Source organism: Anguilla anguilla, chromosome 8, assembly GCF_013347855.1.
Source record: "Anguilla anguilla isolate fAngAng1 chromosome 8, fAngAng1.pri, whole genome shotgun sequence".
Taxonomy (NCBI): domain Eukaryota; kingdom Metazoa; phylum Chordata; class Actinopteri; order Anguilliformes; family Anguillidae; genus Anguilla; species Anguilla anguilla.
The window spans coordinates 41,786,018-41,800,393 of NC_049208.1; the positions used below are offsets into that span (position 1 = coordinate 41,786,018).

The following is a 14,376-nucleotide window of genomic DNA, read 5'->3' on the forward strand; positions in this document are numbered from 1 at the left end:
TCAGGCAAAAATGAAAATCAGTATCATCCTCCTCATTATCTTAATATCACTTAATATCACTAAAACTTACTAACTACTGTACTGGAGCTAGATAAGAGTATCTTAATGTTATGGCATTGAAATATTCATCAAGTGAAGACTGGAGAAAATAGTTTCATGGAAGCGTGGTGAAGGATACCTCCAGGGTCTACTCATGCAAAAAGGAGGAAAAATAATCCTGGTCTAAAATTGTAGTTACAAAAATACATTTGAAGAATGGCCTAATAATAACAATTAAATAATAAAAAATGTCCTCACACTAACAAAATCAGAAAGTGAAAAGTAAACATTTCTGTTGGATGTCAATGTAGGTCTTCTGAGAAATCAACTGAAAGTCAAAACAAACAGACATTTTTTTCTCTCATCTTTTTATGTTTTAAGAAAGTTCATGTCTTTTAGGACAGGATATCAAAAATTAATTGCCCTTTGTTTCGTTAACTCTGTTTGACTTGGACTGACTCCCATCTTACACATTTACTGCTCTCCTGCCACAGTGGGAGACTTCCACAATGATTGTCTAATTGCATATAATATATAATATTCACAGTTAAGCAACACATGCCTTGACATTCCGCATGCATTGTATGTTGGCTGACAGAATTAACTAAAGAAATGGTTTGCAGAAAACAAGACTACAGAAAGTCACTTTCGACAATTTATAGTCAAAAGCAGCTGGGCAGCAACACACAAACATTTTGGCAAAAAGCCGAATAACAGTGTGGGAAAAAATCTCTGGGTGCAGCAGCTTTAAAAATGACAAACTTTAATCATTAACAAGATTGTAATTACATAATCAGCATCACTTTTCTATAGGGGTACAGGAATTCTAAATTTCATCACATAACTGGAAAATTGAGTGCAAACCACACGAAGTGTCAGGCCCAATGCCATCATATAGTGCAGGATGCAATTTTCTGACATGGTACTTATGCAAGAGTGTAAGGTTCCATAGCACACGGAACAATTGCTTTAATTGATAACATTTTGAAAGTCAAGCTTATGTTTTGAGGGGGAAATATTCTGTGAAGAGCAAAATTGTATTTCCCTGTAGAAAATAAACTGTCTTGGCCATGATTCATATAGATGTCATTTTACTTTTCTCAAGCATTTTTTCTTTCTTTCATAAACATTTGGATCTTTGGAAAAGTTAAATTAAGAGGTGTTACAAAAATGCATTTATTGAAAGTCATTACTATGTTTTGTTTAAATGCTTCAGAACAATCTTTTACACCATTTAAGAACATTTGTTTAATGACTATCAAGGTGCACATTGTCGGGAAGCACACAAAAATAGAGTTGACATTGTGTAGGGAAAATAGGATATAATTTATCATTTCAATATTGCTTGATAAATAATTTATTAATTACACATAACTGGACAAGCACAGTTGGTGCATAAGCCTTTGCTGAAATATTGGGTTTTGTGCTGGTCCAGTTGGCATAAAGTGAAATCACATAGCCAGACATACAAGCATATTTTCCAATATGCTTATCCTGACCTAACCCCATCCCTGGCACATTTTTATACAGTGCACATTAACCCATGTATGAACTTGGACCTGTGGACATACATTTTTTATTTTCATTCATTTTTTTTGCAAGAAATATTACTGTCTGCTAATACCATGAATAATAGATGGTCCTGCTGAAGTGAGATCCATATGGTGGAAACTTCAGGAGGAGGAACATAAAAATCTCAAATCTTCCGATCCATTGCATACTGGAGTAATAATTGACATTCTATTGCAAGATCATGAATGAATCATAATGAAACAAAACCAAATTGCTTTTTATTTAAGATTATAAAATAAAGAATGTAAGCCATTTTTTCATTTAAGCTGCTGTGAAATATCTTCATTGATTCTGTTTATGAATTTTGCTTGTTCTGGAAAGTGTCCCCTTTTATCCATGGAAAAACAGACAAACTAAAGCACAGGTTTGTTAATGTACAACACAACACAACACTGCATAAACACAGCTGTACAATGTGCCTACTTCTAAATCGTCCTTTGTGGTACAGTGTTGTAGCTGGACAAAATTATGAAAGGGTAGTGAACTGTTTTTGTATAACAGTCTTTATGGGGTTTGATATTAAGGTTTAAGTGCACAGTGCATACAACATTACTAATTATGAATGAGTATTGTACCTTTTCACCTGTTTTGTAGTTGTCCCAATGACCTTCAGTATGCACTTAGTGCACGTCACTTTTCTACGCTTACAAATAAATGTTATGTAATTATAGCGTTTATCCAGTTCACAAAGGGTACTGCTCCACTCCTGTATGTCACTCTGGAAAAGAACATCTGCTAAGTGATGTAATGTAATGGACAAGTAGAAAGGTCTAACATTGGCCAGCTTCAATGGCTCAGTACAGGCCCAGGGTGGCCCATAATTCTCTTCAGCCAATGAATGTGACCAATTGTTTGGCTGTTCTAATATACCTCACTTTGCTCACCACACACTGTTACCTCAGATTATTAAGGACTGTTTCAACTGAACTTTTTTTTTTTACAAAAATAATACCTATATTGATCTGTTTTTATTACTTTTATGACTTTATGACTTAATACTTATTTTTATTACTTTTTTCTATTTTATTTAATTATTTTTGTTGTGCAATAACTGATTGGTATATTTACATAAACCAAGATTAATATGTAAATTATCTCTGCTTCCAGATTTCTAAATTCTCTTTTCATATGTTTAGTCAACATAACAAATTATGTTATTCGGTGTTGTGTGTGTAAATTTATATTTTTGTAAATATTATTTTCCTGTTTATGTCTGGAAAGTGGAAAAGTGTCTGTACAACTAGGGGGGAAAGCCATGACACATTCAAATGATCTTACAGTATTTTAAATCTCCAAGGTATACTTTTATGACTTGTGTGCTTGTCAAGCAAATGGTGTTCAGGGCTTTTGCTTATGAATTTGGTGATTAAGGATAATTTGGAAATGAACACCAGTAAAAAAAATATATATATATTCACATGCTTTGTTCAGATGTGGGTAACACCTTTGAACCAGTCCAAAAACATCCAGATGTTCTACAATATAATACATGGTACGGTACAACAATCATAGACTGTAGTTAATTCCTGAGTTATATATTCATCACCCTCCTGAGAACCAACAGAAAAAGCTCAGTATTTTCAAGTGTCTTGGATGACAAACATTTGTTGCAGTGAAAATATTTTTTAAAATATTATTATTTCTATTAAATATTTTTTGCAGGTTTCAGCATAGTACAATATATGGTTCTTGAGACCAGAGACTCCCATACAGAAATGAGTATTATTTTTGAAAATATTTTCACTCCAAGATGTTTTTATCATCCAACACTCTTATCATGGCAAAAAAATTTAAATATGTAAACTTCTTTGATTTGTCCAATTGAGGATTATATGGGCATCATAGCCATGCCCAGTCCCACATCTGTCATGTGGTTATACTCCTTTTCATATAGGAAATGGAGTATGTGTAGTACAAAAATTGAATGGATTGAATGGTCAGCTGGTTTGGTCTGTTTGGGGGAATTTTGGGTTGCCAGGCAGTGGACTGGTATCATGTTCTGTTAACGGTTTGTCACCTTCTTAAAGCCAGTACATCTCATGGTCATGGTGTTACACGATTGGGGGGTTTTCATAAGGGCGTATATCCACTGAATGGAGTTACCCCTGAGCCATTTGCCATTTCCTTTTTTCATAATTTTGAATGCCCAATCAGAATTGTACACCCCCCACCCACTTCTGCCGCCCTGATTTCCTGTTCAGGACTGCACTTCCTGTCCTGCTGGGGCAAGCAGAATGCAGAGTTGCAGTCGACCAGATGCTCTGTCAGTGCTTGATGGGTCTCTGGTCTTAATGCCCTTTAACTGTCTTCTGAACCCAGTGATAGAACATCATTTGATTTAAAAGCAGGCTAGTTAAATTTGAACAAGCTACACTACAAGGCAGTCGACATTCAATGAAAATTATTAATATTTTTTGTTTTACTGTATTTCTACTACTTTTTTTACTACCTCCAAGTCACTTGTATTATGTAAAAAAATAAAATAATGATTTTTTTGCTGAATCTCAGCATTCAATTTGGGCATTCCAAATTGGGAAGGAAAGCATAAATAATATTGCAAAGGAATACAGTTGATAAATGAAAAAGTGTTTTCGCTCAGTACTCCAGCACATTGAATTTGAAATAAAACAATGAATATGATGTACACTATAAAGTGCTGACTGTCAGCTTTAATTTGAGCAGGAATCACGGTCTTTTTTATACACAGTACCTCCATTTTAGGAGAGTAAAAGTAATGGGACAAATTAAAATAATCAGAAATAAAGTCATCAGAATTAGTACTTGGTTGCATTTGATAAGTGCTTGAAGTCTGCAACACATAGACTCTGAATTCATCCTGCTGCTTAGGTCAGCAGTTACATCATCAATAATTTTCCCAATTTCATAACTGCAGCAGTTTTTATGTGATGGAAGTAAACATCAAATGTTTTCATCAATTTTTTTCCATTAATTTGGGAATAATGAGTACAAGTGCCCCTTTTAATGTTCATAAGCTGTCATCATCCCCTTCAGAGTAGGGTCACCTGGGAGGAATGAACTAAACTGGTTCATGGTTCAACTTGACGTGGGAGTTTGTCAGGTCCTGCAACCACTTCACAAAAATGAGGATTGTTTTTCATAGGATAAATGAACTGAATTTTGAAGAGTGGATGGTTTTAAATGAAATGGAATTTAAGAAATAAAATCAACATAATGGTATCTTTGGAGGAAGTACTGGATATTGGAAAATAGTTCTCATTTCCTTTGAATTCTTGTTTTTGAGATGGCAGTTACATATTCTCTGGATGACTTGCACTCTGGAATCAGAATCTACTAGACATTCTAGCAGTGACTCAAGGCACTGGACCACCCACATGTTAAGGCAATCATTTTTGGGACATCAAGTATCATTGAATATTACAAATATATATTATATATATTATATTAAATATATATATATATATATATATATATATATTTATTAAAAATTATATATATATATATAATGTTTTTCTAATAATGTGGATGTATTTAAGTAAGCAGAAAGTTAGATTGAAAGTGTGTTTGTGTGTGTGTGTGTGTGTGTGTGTGTGCGTGCGTGTGTGAGGGAAAAAGACACAGAGAGAGAGAGAGAGAGAGAGAGAGAATGCCTGGAAGCCAGCCACAGGGTCAAGGGTTATATTGGCATTAACAGTTTGCTGGGGTCAAGCTGTTATTTTGCTAATCCACCCCTTCCTTCACAAGCTTACTTAGTGAGATTAGTTTACCCTAGTGAGATAAAAAGGCATTGAGATTGTATGTCACATTTATGTGGAAATACATCATACATAGTAAGATGACCAGTGTTAAATTAACTCTTATAGAGTACATATAGACCCAACTGGACTCATATGTACACTTTTAGAGCTGAATTGACACTGGAGATTTTATTGTGTATGGTTGTGAGTGTTTGAAGCGTTTCCGGGACCAAAGCATACATTTTCCCTGTACAAATGTTCTGGTGATTCTACAACATGGAATTGATGGCTAAAAATAGGGGCTTCATTTATCTCAATGGCCATCTGGAATATTTTTCCGATAGCAGAATAATAAATGTGATACAGCAATCATAAATAAACAATAAACATTAAGGGTGCACAACTCTGGTCCGGGAGGGCAAGTCTGAGTGCTGGTTTTTTTTCCAACCAGTTACCTTAGTTTTAGTTTTCTGACAGCGCTATAAACTATACTGGTTCACTCCTGTATTTCAGTACAGTAATATCTTTAGGATGCACTTGCAGTTTGTAGCTGTGGCTGGTGTGTATACAAATGTCAGATCAAGATATAATTGAGCTAATTAATTAATTAAGAGCAAAAGTTAGCATAAATTCTTAAAATGGATAGGCCCTTGTTGAGCATCCCTGTAATAGGTGATACCCCTTCAGAGAAGAAAAATCATGCGCCTAGTTTTCGGATGCTTAAATATATTCTGACAAATAGCTTAGTGGCTGTCTGTTTTGTTCTCGGCTTTGTCCTTTAGTGTTTGCAGATATGCTTAAATCTCTAGAAGCAGCACAGACCACATCATCTGTAAAATTAGCATTGCTTGACACAACACTTTCAATAAACTTTATGCTGTCCAGACCTGCCTGTCCAGCCAGCACTGGACAGATGTTTTTTTAAGATGAAAATTGAAACCCCACTCCACATTCATAATGACTGGTCAGCTGTCTGGGTTTCGTGCACTTGAATATTGTTAAACACTGCATATTGGTAAACACTGAATATTGCAAACAGTAATCTGTATTAACACATACTGTATAGAAACTCTGTTCCTGCAAACTCAAAAGGGGCAGTTAAAGTAATTTGCCTTTAACTTTTAGTAAAACACTGAAGTTGATGTGTCGTTTCCATCATAACTCTGAGCTTTGATTGCTATGCAGTCTTCACAGACAGTGGAGTTCACACGATGAAGTGTTCAGTGTTAAATAAACTGTGATTTAGTAAGAATGTGTTTTGTTCCTAATGGATGGATGTAAAGTCAGAGTTGATTTAACACTGAAAATGTTTCTGAAAAACTGTTTTACATGTTAGCATGTAATGACTAGGCTTCAGCTTATGGCCAGAAGAGTGATAAAGGACATGAGAATTGTATGGTGGCTGTTAAATAGATGATCACAGTAAAATGATCAGTTATATCAACTCTCGTTGATAGTGTATGTGTGATGGTTGACAGTCAGCTATCTAATTGATAGAGTATATATTTGTGCACATAGAGAATATTTGATTCCTATCAGACTTATAAACTCTGCTAGATTTGAGTTAACACTGAACATTTTACAACAAAACACTCATGACATTAAATGTACTGCATACAATATGCACACTTTTTGCTGTATGCATACTGTATAAAATATGCTATACATATTTCAGCATGCTCTTTCTCAAGGAGAAAGTGTATGGGCCCACAGCTTGTTTTAAATGGGTTTTATTTGGGAAATGAAACCAAAACCTCAAACTTTATTGGAACTGAAATTGGTTGTGAATTTCACTTGGTATTTATGTTGTCTTATTTTCCTTTGTTACTGCACATTAAATTCAACAGATGAAGTTTTTGAAGATTGAGAAAAAATATGATAAAGCGAGTAGGATTCTATAATTTTACATACCTGTATTTTTTGCCACATTTAACCTATACATGGGCATATACCACTAATGGCTTTGTTTCTACCATGGTTCTGTTGCGATTATTCTGGCAATAACAGTCAGAGTAAATAATTGTGTAATGCCTAATTTTTTCAGCCTTCATGCCAACAAATCCATGAATCTTTTCCTTAATAATTTGTTCTGAGAATACATGGCTGCAGTGAAGTTTATTACCAAACACAAACAGTATTAAGCCAGATTGTATTTTCCCCCCCTGAACCATAATACTTATAATCAAACTGCAAATATGTGTAGAAAAGGGAAACAATTTAAGTACTTAATGAGGACAGAATGTGGACATGGCTGTTTTAATTAATGTTCAATTTCAAGTCAGAATGACCTGTAAGTAACAAAACAATGTGGGCAAATGTTATCAAAGCCACCGTGTGAGGTTCCATCGTTAGTGAAGTCGCAGTGTCAGTCTCCATCATTAGTAAAGTCACAGGCAACCCTTCTGCTCATGGTCTGCCCCAGAGAGAGCCCATTAAACATTTACAGCCTTTTGTCAAGTAGCAGTTTGGGAAGCATAAAGTCGTGTTTATGTGAATCTCACTTCAGTAATGGCAATTAAGTAAAAGGGAAAAGATTTAATGTTTCTCCAAGCAGCATTTTGCATTATTAAGCCTTCTGGAATTTCAGAACATATAAATTCATATTACTGCCATTGTAAGCTTCAGCATGGAGAAGAAAAACATATAATAAACTTTATGGACCTTTTTTATTGCCATGGTCTTAGTTGTTAAAAATTCTCTCACAATACTCTATTATAGCGGCTCTGAAACAAACTTGTGGAATTTCATCATATATAATTATTAATTTTATTGAAAAATTTGTGAAAACTAATATTCTCAGCACTCTTCTACTTTTAAGTAGTATTGCTAATGAAAATCATTTGAGTAACATGAGCATGAACTGAATTGGCACGTTTGATTATATTTATTTGAGCTATTTTACTACATTTTTTGTCTACGTACTTCATCATTTCATTTTTCCATTCACAAATCAAAGTGAATTACAGAAAATAGTAAACTAGTAAAAAAGTAGTAAAATAATAAATGTTTTGTTATATCCTCCGCCATACTTTTGCAGCACTGACTGTCCTTGCTTTAATTGCTGTATGGCCAAAACAATATCTAGCTTTGTCTGTCCTCACACAGTGACTAAACGTCTCTTCCGATAGCATTTTGCCTTTTATTAAAAGGAGGGAAATGGGCTGTCTAGGTTGTTTGTATTTTAGAAATAAACAAATCCTATTTCTTATTTTTTCAGTAGGATTTTTAACAACTGCTTGGAATATGATATGGAATAAAATAAACAATACGAACATAAAATTGATTTAGCATCAATTAATCAAAGCAATAGACTATCTCTGATCCAATGCAATATAAATTGAAGTGAAAAACTTGAACACAATGAAAACATCCTAAACCTCCTTCACACTGGACTAGTAACAGTTCCAATTTTACTAATAAAAATAATAAACCATTGAACAGTTTTCAAATAATATTACTTAAATTTATTTACTAATTTAGTTTTGAACATCTGAATCATAATTTTAATAAGATGTTCAATGTTTGTCAATGATTACACCGGGAAATAAGAAAGAAAAAAGAACAGTTGCAGGCATAAAACAACCCTTGAAATAATCCCACTTATAAGATGAGAACAGAAAAAAGTAGGCTATGCTGATACCTGTTTTCTCATGTGAAAATTGTAGTTCACATGTGAAAAACATTAATTACATGTGAACATATGTAACTCACATGTGAAAATATGATTTTGAATTTATTATAAGACTTGGAGAAAGGAATCATGGGTAATGCGACATGCCATTCACAATGCACCATGTAAATACTGTGCATGACTTCTTAGATATAGGAATATAGGAGATAGAAGAGTTATTGAGAAGGGAAATAACTATGTACCATGTCATCTCCTTATGAACAAACAATTCAGTTTCATTTTGTTTGAATTTCCAACTAAAAAGCAACTTTTGCTGCCTTATTTTGGCCGGAAAGTACTGTGAGCCATTTTTAGCCATTGTTTCTGATAAAAGGTTTGTGATGTGGTAAAAACAGCCAAATAGCTTGACACCCACGCTGGAACATTTTTATTGCTTCCCGAGACATATTTTTACGTTGAGGGGGCATGTTTGTCTGCTCTTGGTTCTCCTTGGAATTTTACTTTCATCACACCCACAAGATCCAAACACAAGTCAAAATGACAAGGCACACTGCATTAACTTGTATAGGCTGCATTGTACATTGACAGGACAGGCAGCTACAGTATGTTACAATAGACATAGCTGCATAAAAGTACGTTTTATATTATTTTTAAATATTTTTTTCCATTAGAAATGACATGATAAATGAATGATATCTGTAGGTTTAATCCCTTTGAGATGCCATTGTGAATCCAATGATTCCCACAACAGTATAACTTCTATAGAACAAAAATTGCATGTTTTTGACTGAAATTGAAGTTGAACAATTATTTCTGAGACAAATGGCATAAAATAAATATTGTACAATGTCCTAATGTTAACGGTGGTTTGGAGGTGGTAGTGGAAAGTTTCAATTATATCAGCACAAAATTTGTCACAGCCAAAGAGCATGTATGCCATATTCCTGTGTAACCAAAAGAAATTAAACTTCATTTACACCACCATGTAGAGATGCAAAAGAAAATCTAATGATTGCTCTTTATGACAGTTATTTCTGATGAATACTCTCTGGAATGCATATTTTATTTCAGATGAGAATTCAACTTTTGGCTCCCTTGGACCATGGACTGGCTCCCTGTTTGGCTGAATTTAAACTTTTTGGGCACACAAAAAATGGTTTATGTATTTTATATTTTCCGTTATGTTGTGTAAACTTTTGACCATTAATGATCTTCTGTATGTTTTGTTAATTTTCAGAAACACTGACATCTTCACACATGAGTTTTCTTAAGCCTTGGTACATTACCTTTCAGAGATTCTGCCATACTCTGCTTTTTGTACTGGCTTCAAAAATATTATGGTATCAGCCATATTGTCCAAAATAAATACATTTCTTCAAATACATTTGGATTTTGCTTAGACAGTGACTTATTCCACTATATCATAGTTTTTATTTTTTTATTTTTTTATTTTTTTACATAACACTGTGTAGTCGGTGAATGGTGTTAGCCAGGTCTAACACCATTGCTCATATAAATCAAATAAATGCACTTAAAGTGAGCTCCATAATGTTTATAATGTTTGGGAGAAGAACATATTTGGCTCTGTACTCCGCAATTTTAACATGTGGTTAAAGTGCAGATTCTCAGCTTTTATTAAAGTGTATTTCAAATTGTGGTTTCAGCTTGTAGAAATTACAGCACTTTGTATACATAGTTGTCCCCCCCCCATTTCAGGACTGTATAATGTTTGGGCAAACTGGTCAATTTGTATCTATTAATGAATTTCCAGCACCCTAAAACTTGTACTTATCCTGTGAATGACGGACTCCTCACCTCACATGACTTAATGAGCTTCTCCAAATCAATGCAAACCAAAACGAAAATCAGCCATTTTTCTTTCACCAGTGAATCAATAAAGGTAAGCAAACGTCGATATTGAATGTCAAACAAGCATTTATAGAAAACCTTTCTTATTTTGTTATTGCATTTTATACAATGTGATGAACACTATATGACCAAAATTATCAGGGCACCGCTTGGTCTGAGGTTGTTTTTCATGGTTCGGGCTAGGCCCCTTAGTTCCAGTGAAGAAAAATCTTAATGCTACAGCATACAATCACATTTTATACGATTATGTGTCTCCCCAACAGTTTGGGGAACGCCATTTCCTGTTTCAGCATGACAGTGCACACAGCGTGGCCCATATAGAAATGATTTTGTCAAGATTAATGTGTAAAAATTAAAAATAAAAATAAAAATAAAAATTTGACTGGCCTGCACAGAGCCCTGACCTCAACTACATCCAACACCATTGAGATCAATTGGAAAGCCAACTGTGAGCCAGGCCTAATCACTCAATCAGTACCTGACTGAGTAAAGGTTGTTATAGCAGCAAAAAGTGGACCAACTCCATATTAATGCCCATAATTTTGGATGAGATGTTGCATGTCAGGTGTCCACATACTTTTGGTCATGTAGTGAATCATTCTTTAGCTTTTTCATCTTTATCTGTCTTGACTTTAGCAAACTGCCCAGCTATGTCCCGTATAGCTAGCTACGCAGCTAGCCAGCTAGACATGTTTAGATCAGTGAGACTGCAGTATTATGATTAATAATGGATTGAGCTCATGAGCTAGCCATCAGACTGCGTAGTTTTCAGTTCATTTGAACCGAGCAGACCTAATTTGAGAAACATTAACATCTTTGAGGAACTGTAATTCCCATGATTCAATGCACCGTATGTTCACGTTTGGTTGTTTGAATGAACTGTTTTGGAACCTCTGACTTAGGAATAGAGGATTGCTCATACAAAACCCAAGGTGAAATAAATGTTTAGGTTTGTTGTTGTCAACAAAGTTTTAGCCAACAGTCACTCAGGCATAACACACAGCAGATACATCAATCTACAAGATAAGTGCTGGTGTCATTTGTAACATTTTCACTGATTATAGCCTATTTATGCATTGAATTTTGCAATTCCAATGACAATTTTTGCTATTTATAATTCATAGCACTAGGTTTCATGTTAAAACAGTATGTTGATGTGCATCGATATTCTCAATTCACAGTAACAAAAAAAATGCATGATCTACAAGATATGTGATCCTTGCACTTAAAGTGTAAATGGGATAAAGAATAGTTAAAATAGCCATAAACTACCACAGAGGAATGTATTCACCAAATATCTATTGTAACCCAATGATAGGAGACGCCACCGGGGAGGTGTGATGGGTGCAATAATTTAACACAAACACAAGAACGGATATTGTTGTCTCGGTCAATGTAACCAGGACTTTTATTTTGAAAACAGGGAAAACAAGCAAAATGGTACAAACAAACATTAGCTCCAAGTGAGCCTAACTATATGGGTATTTTTGCCCTGTCTAAAGTCTGGCAGCTTACCGTTGCTACAAGTTGCTTACCAACAAGACAACTTGTAGACAAAAAGAATGGTCAAAACATGCACAGTTCAGAACACGGTTCGGTTCCTCACACAGAAAATTGGTCAGGTGCAAGATATAAGACGTGAGGGGTGCGGCCTAAGCCAATCAACAAACAGCAATTAGTCTCATTCACAAATGACACGTGTACAATAACAACAATCACATTGTGAATTTAAAAAAAAAAAAAAAACAGTAACACTGGCGCCATTATAATTTAACTAAATAAGAAAAAAGCAAAACGAAAAAAAAAAAGAAATATATTGGTGGTACACTGTTAAGTAAGCCAGACACATCGAAGATAGCCTTCTATGAGGATATAAAAAGGGAATGACATGAATATATGTAATGTTTACAGCATGAATAGAACAAGCACAACCATAGAATAAATACATAATACATTATAAGAAAGGTGTCAGATCTAATTCTTCATTCAGTCCCGGCCTAACTGTGGCTTTTAGAGAATAAATCCAGAAGGATTCTCTTTGTAACAGGCGTTTTAACCTGTCCCCTCCCCGTTTGTTTAAAGTAACCACTTCGATGACACTAGCTTTGAGTGAATCTGTGCTGCTGTGTCTGGCCTCCTTATAATGCACTGCCATTGGGTAGTTCTCGTTTGCCGTTCTTATGGCATATTTGTGTTCCGCTAAAATTATTTAAATGAACTTGAAACACATACTCAAATACAGAAGCTTTGAAGCTTTGAGAAACAATGCTGGGAAAGTAATACATGCTGCACATATTTTAATGAGTAATTTTCTCAATTATATAATTGCAAGTGTACTCATTGTATTAGTAAATCTTGAATATGGCATAAGTGACTGACAGAGTCCAACTATTAAAAGCCTCATGCTGTAAACCGCATAAACATCCTCCCTCCTCCTCCCCCCCTCCCCCACTCCCCCCCCCCACACACCTCCCTCTTCTCTCACTGTCGATGAATTTGAAACCTACTTTGACATGAAATTAGCAGGCATAAATAGTTCCTTCACACAGTCTCCAAATTAGTCTTCTAGCCTCCTCCCCATAGATGCCAACCCCAGCCTACCCTCTCTGTGTGTATTCTCTAACTTTACAGATGTTGATGTCTCAGTACTTCTGCTGACTCACTGACACATGTTCACTCGACCCGAATGATGACACTTAACTGTTTTTCTCCATTCCTTCCTCTGACACACAGGTCTACTCATGCATGTCAGCCAGCCTGCCTTGCGACATCTCCTCTTGGATGAACCAAGGACCAGGTCCTCTTCATCACCCTGGACAACACTATAGTGCAGCACTACTCAACTCCAGTTCCTGTGTCTGCAGTGTCTGCAGCATTTGCTCCAACCATGACCAACACAATTGATTTCACTATTGAGCTTATTTCCTGAAAGTGGCCTTTACTTTTAATCTGAACTTTAAACTGAATAAACCTGTCTTCATTGATTAACAGATGTGCCAAATACCTGAATAATACATTGGCAGATAAACATTTAAGTGATAAATGAAATTCAATTTAGGAAAATCAGTTTTAATCAGAAAGTACACGTAATGAAAAAAGATACCCACTCTGTTAACTACCGCATTCAGCACAACCGTCAATAAAGGCACCAATACCTGCACTTCAAGATCATTGAATAATCAGTTTAAGGGGAAGTTTCCCGCCCTGCTCAGTTTTCAGCTCATGAGTTGCCACTGCTTCCTGAACCAATGTGGTAAAATAATTAGTGAATGCAGGTGGTGTAGTGCATGGTTGGAGCAAACACTACAGACACTGCAGCCGGCAGGATCTGGAGTTGAGTAGCACTGACAGCAACCTGACCTTTGCTCCTTTGCAACATCTGAAGAATCTACTCCTTTGTCACTACAAACTCCACTCAGCTCCTGGTCTAGGCCCTAGTGCTCTCTCACCTGGAGTACTGCAACTCTCTTGTTCAGAATGTTGCCAGCTACATCTTGAATTGTTAGTGCATAAGTCTTGCTCTTTGATATACCATTTTTGTTCAAATGT

The 14,376-nt window shown here is 35.3% G+C and overlaps 1 protein-coding gene across 1 annotated transcript in view; it reads left to right on the top strand.

Moving 5' to 3' along the window:
- angpt1 (angiopoietin 1) overlaps positions 1-14,376 on the top strand; it is an 83,183-nt gene that overhangs the window by 21,201 nt on the left and 47,606 nt on the right. The gene's annotated exons all lie outside the window — the stretch shown is intronic.